The sequence below is a fragment of the Phalacrocorax aristotelis genome, chromosome 3 (assembly GCF_949628215.1).
Source record: "Phalacrocorax aristotelis chromosome 3, bGulAri2.1, whole genome shotgun sequence".
NCBI lineage: Eukaryota > Metazoa > Chordata > Aves > Suliformes > Phalacrocoracidae > Phalacrocorax > Phalacrocorax aristotelis.
This window is the reverse complement of record NC_134278.1, coordinates 75240322-75246353: the sequence shown is the minus strand read 5'-3', so window position 1 is coordinate 75246353 and position 6032 is coordinate 75240322.

Genomic DNA, 6032 nt, shown 5'->3' with positions numbered 1-6032 from the left:
GCAGCGGAGACCGGAGCTACTTGCCTGCTAAACCTAAAAAAGTGTAGCCATGACCTGCCAGGCACCAGTCTTTGAGGAACCTGAGTGCAAACAAATACTCACTTTCCTACAGAGTCTTCCAAGCAGAAAACAGAGTTAGAAAGCAAAACAGACATAGAGGTTGAATTTCAGGCCCTATCATATGCTGCTTCTCCATTTCTGTTGTGCAGCCCTACATGTAAAGAGTGACTAGGACCTGCAGGCAGGGTGGTGGCTGGGGTACACTAGGAGAATAACAAAATCCAGAAAGGGCAAGATTGCATGCAGGATGTGCTCCCACAAACAGAAACGTGGAGTAGGCTACAGTGGATCACTGCAGTGGTTTTGCTGAACCATATCCCAAAGCAGTGCTACCGCTGAGCATTACGTGAGAGATGGGACACTCGGGCAGGGCTCAAAGCTGCTCACCAGGTCACTCTGACGTATGCTATCTTTTCGCTTAACTATGGTTTCTCCAAAGCTCTCTGTCTAGGACATGGAGAATGCTAACAGTGACACGATGAAGTTGTCCATCATGTACAAAGAGATCTAACACACTGCGTGCTAAGTGTCCCTGCTGCTAAACTATTTCTAAATATTTACAGCTGAATTCACTCTTCAGCTGCTTATTTTTAAGGCAAGGGAAAGCACAGCATTTTCTCTTAATAGACTTCAGTAAATGCTGCTGTCAGATTCTTTATGGCATTAATGCTCTTCACAGCTCTGTTAAAGGCAATTGCAGGATCTCTGTTTTTCCAGATATTTTTTCAGCAACACAGAAACCCCAGTAGTTAATTCTTTAGATCTTTCTACTATAAATGACACTTAGTTTCTTCACTTCCTAATCTCTCTGCTTCTCATATGTATCTCTGACTTTATTCTTCTGATTTCTGATATTTGGTAGCAGCCAGAACAAATAAACATCTCAAAGACTAAAACTTTCACTACTGGAAAAGCCTCCTCTTTGTCTCTCATTACTTTCACCATCACTTTCCTTTTGTTGAATACGCTATCTTCTATGGCCAGAAATTGCAGAGATGAGCTTATCCACCAGGTCTTATGCCCTCTGTGTTCCTTCATGTCTAGGGCAAGGACAGAATTTATTTTTAACTTGGCTACCTTTTTCCTTCATGGATGCCTTCCCACCTTACCCACAGCAGCAACTGCCATTAGAAGCTATCCACATTATCCCTCTGGGGTCGCTGCCCCAAAATGCCCTCTGGCTCTGTAAATCAGGGCTATGTAAGTCTCACTTGGTCACTTGTTCTGGTTATCTTTGAAGAGAAAATAAAATACATTCCTTATTTCCCAGCTGCCTATGGATCTATGCCACACCATTACCCTTTGGAGCTCTTACACGAGCTCCTTCAGGTCACTCTCACCCCAGTCTTGCAGCTGTACCCTTCCTTAGAGCTGCCTTTTGAGATTTTCCCCTTCAAACAACTGAATCTTGCCTTTGGTCCTTTCTCCTCTCAGCAAATAGCTGATACCTAAATGGCTGGTTTCTGATTTTTTCTGAATCTGAAATCTAGGAGAATTAGGTTTATGTGAATTTATTCAACAAGGTGTGACCTGTGTTATGACATTGTTTGCAATTTCTTTTGCAGGGGATTTTTCTGAGTTTACAGTAAACCCAATTTCAAGGGTCAATCTCTATTTAAAAACCTCCTACTCTTGTTTATATTTTAACCACTGTGCTAACTAATGTACCCTGACTCTGAAATAAGATCTGATAAACTTCCACCTATGGTAGGCCTCACAGTGGTCAAACAAACGAGAACAAACACCACAGGACCAGAACTGGGGAGAGATTTAGGCACTTGGGTCTTATGAGGGAAAAGAGGAAAGGAGGAAAGGCACAAAAGGAGACAGTTTACAACAACTCATTCCAGACACAATGCTTTGAGAGGTCACATCCTTGTCACAATACAGCAGTGAGGCATGCTACTCTGGCAGATGAAAGACGCTTCTCCTGTTTTGACATTTTCCTGTGGAAAAATTACAGAATGATCATTTTTATACCAGGATCGATTGCTGGTAATATCCTCATGTCCAGTCTTCCAGGATCAGATCTATTAAGACAAAGATATATAAAATTTCTCCAAATCCACATTGTCATCCTTGAAAACAATGGCAATATAAGTGTGCTTTTTCTTTCCTCAGAAACAAATTGGGAGAAGCTGCACTGAATTAGATTCATATCAACCATATTCAAGGCAATGAGATTGAGAGAGTACCAGACCCAAGTTTGAAAGTGGAAACTACTTTAGACCTGAAGGAGTATATATGGACCTTTAATGTGAGGAAAGCTTGCAAAAGAGTGTTTGCTTACACAATGCATGCAGATGTTCCTAAACTATCCTGGATGCAGTGACATGTTAACACATCTTTGGCTGCCACAATTAGCTCCTTTGGTTCTGAATACCTGTAGGAAAAGCTGATCTGAAAAAAATCTCTAACATCATGTTTATCAAAGTGTGTTACAAACTCAATTAAAACTCAAGGCTTTTCAAATCCTCCCACACACAGGAGAAACAGTTGCATGTAACCCATATATGCATCTTTTTTCTTACACTTTAACAACCAGATGTGTACCATAATGCAGCAACCCAAGTGAATACCTTAGTGGAAATGAGGGATACAGAAGGATGTGGAAGATGCCAGAAGTGCTGTGGAGGGGAGGGCTGTGCAGAAAACAAATTTTGCAGTGGAGTAAGGGCAAAACAATTATCTGATAATATCTGATGGGAAGGAGGCATAGGGATTGGCGAGCAGATGCTGGCCGTGGCTGGGGACAAGACAGTGGCCAGGGCATCTAGGGATGTGGAGCAGGAGAGAAAGAACCCAGGATCTGGAGCAGGAATTGAAGATGGGTTAAGATTGTTAAAATCATGTGGGACTAAACCAGACTTGAGTAGCTTTCAAAAGCCTGTTGGCTAGTTAAGCCTACTTTGTATTCCGCTCCTACATTTTATCCTTCTTTTCCCACGAGTAATTGTTCCTAAAACCCGATAAGCCTGATCCCACATAAAATTGCACAGTATCATAGAATCATAGAATCGTTAAGGTTGGAAAAGACCCTTAAGATCATCAAGCCCAACTGCTAACCTATCACTGCCAAGCCCACCACTAAACCATATCTTCAAGCACCACATCTACCCTTCTTTTAAATACCTCCAGGGATGGAGACTCCACCACCTCCCTGGGCAGCCTGTTCCAATACCTGACAACCCTTTCAGTGAAGAATTTTTTCCTAATATCCAACCTAAACTTCCCCTGGCGCAGCTTGAGGCCGTTTCCTCTCATTATATTACTTGTTACTAGGGAGAAGAGACTGACCCCCGCCTCACTAAAACCTCCTTTCAGGTAGTTGGAGAGAGCAAGAAGGTCTCCCCTCAGCCTCCTCTTCTCCAGACTAAACAACCCTAATTCCCTCAGCCGCTCCTCATAAGACTTGTTCTCTAGACCCTTCACCAACTTTGTTGCCCTTCTCTGGACACGCTCCAGCACCTCAATGTCCTTCTTGTACTGAGGGGCCCAAAACTGCACACAGTACTTGAGGTGCGGCCTTACCAGTGCTGAGTACAGGGGCACGATCGCCTCCCTGCTCCTGCTGGCCACACTATTCCTGATACAAGCCAGGATGCTGTTGGCCTTCTTGGCCACCTGAGCACACTGCCAGCTCACGTTCAGCCGGCTGTCAGCCAACACCCCCAGGTCCTTTTCCACCAGGCAGCTCTCCAGCCACTCTTCCCCAAGCCTGTAGCGTTGTGTGGGGTTGTTGTGGCACAAGTGCCAGACTTGGCACTTGGCCTTGTTGAACCTCATGCGGTTCGTCTCAGCCCATCAGTCCAGCCTGTCCAGGTCCCTCTGTAGGGCCTTCCTGCCCTCCAGCAGATCGACACTTCCACCCAGCTTGGTGTTGTCTGCAAACTTACTGAGGGTGCACTCCATCCCCTCATCCAGATCATCAATGAAGATATTGAACAGGACCAGCCCCAACACTGAGCCCTGGGGAACACCACTTGTGACTGGCCGCCAACTGGATTTGACTCCATTCACCACCACTCTGGGCTCAGCCATCCAGCCAGTTTTTAACCCAGCACAGAGTGCACTTGTCCAAGCTGTGAGCAGCCAGCTTCTCCAGGAGAGTGCTGTGGGAGACAATGTCAAAGGCCTTACTAAAGTCCAAGTAGACAATGTCTACAGCCTTCCCCTCATCCACTAAGCAGGTCACCTTATCATAGAAAGAGACCAGAATAGTGAGGCAGGACCTCCCTTTCATAAACCCATGCTGGCTGAGCCTGATCCCCTGGGTGTCCCGCATGTGCTGCGTAATGGTATTCAAGATGATCTGCTCCATGACCTTCCCCAGCACCGAAGTCAGGCTGGCAGGCCTGTAGTCCCCCAGATCCTCCTTCTGACCCTTCTTGTAGAGGGGCATCACATTTGCTAGTTTCCAGTCATCTGGGACTGGAACTTGACCAGGACTGCTGATAAATGATGGAGAGTGGCTTGGCGAACTCTTCTGCCAGCTCCCTCAGTATCCTTGGGTGGATCCCATCCAGCCCCATGGACTTGTGAACATCCAGGTGAAGGAACAGGTCGGTGACTGCCACCTCTTCAACAACTGAGACTTCGTTCTGCATATTATCTCCATCTCCCGGCACAGGGGCCTGACAACCCCAAGGATGACTAGTCTGACTATTAAAGACTGAGGCAAAGAAAACATTAAGTACCTCAGCCTTCTCCTCATCTTTCCTGGCAAGGTTACCTTCCACATCCAACGAAGGAGGGAGATTCTCCCTGGCCCTCCTTTTGTCACTGATGTATTTATAAAAACATTTTTTGTTGTCTTTAACAGTGGCGGCCAGTTTAAGTTCCAGCCGGGCCTTCGCCTTCCTAATCTTTTCCCTGCATAACCTCACAACACCCTTGTAGTCCTCCTGAGTCACCCGCCCCTTCTTCCAAAGGCGGTAAGCTCTCCTTTTTTTCTTGTGTTCCAGCCAAAGCTCCCTATTCAGCCAAGACGGTCTTCTCCCCTGCCTGCTCAACTTACGGCACATGGGGACAGCCTGCTCCTGTGCCTTTGAGACTTCCTTCTTTAATAACATCCAGCCTTCCTGGACTCCTTTGCTTCCCAAGGGACTCTGTTAACCAGACTCCTTAACAATCCAAAGTCTGCCCTTCTGAAGTGCAGGGTAGCAGTTTTGCTGACCCCCTTCCTTACTTCTCCAAGAATCGAAAACTCTATCACGTCATGGTCACTGAGCCCAAGACAGCCTCTGACCACCACATTACCCACCAGGCCGCCTCTGTTCGTAAACAGCGGGTCCAGTGGGGCACCTCCCCTGGTTGGCTCGCTTACCAGCTGCATCAGGAAGTTATCTCCCACAGACTCCAGGAACCTCCAAGACTGCTTTCTCTCTGCTGTGTTGTATTTCCAGCAGATATCTGGTAAGTTGAAGTCTCCCACGAGAACTAGGGCTAGAGATTGTGAGACTTCAGCCAACTGTTTGTAGAGTACTTGATCTGTCTCCTCATCCTGGTTGGGTGGTCTATAACAGACTCCCGCCAGGATGTCTCCCTTATTGGCCTTTCCCCTGACCTTTACCCATAAGCACTCAATCTTGTCATTACCGTCATTGTGCCCAAACCCTTCTCTCTGTCACCCTTCAAGTGTTTCCTTGAACTGAGTCCAGGTCCCATCAGCTCCTCTCTTGGACCCACCTGCTTTGCTTCCCTGGCCTAGCATTAGTGGTCTCACAAACCTCCACAGATATCCCATGCTTTACTGTTGCTCACAAGTTGCATTAAAAAAGCTTCAAGCACGGAAGACAACCAAGATAATGTGGTATTACAGCACCCCACAGGAGAAAAATCACAGAGAACTACAAGCAGTATCAGTTTCAGATTTCTCACATAATCTGTAAAATAGCAGCCAATCTCGTTCTGAATCTGGTTCCCATACCAGAAATCCTCTCTTATATATTTACTCCTGCACCCATAGCTTT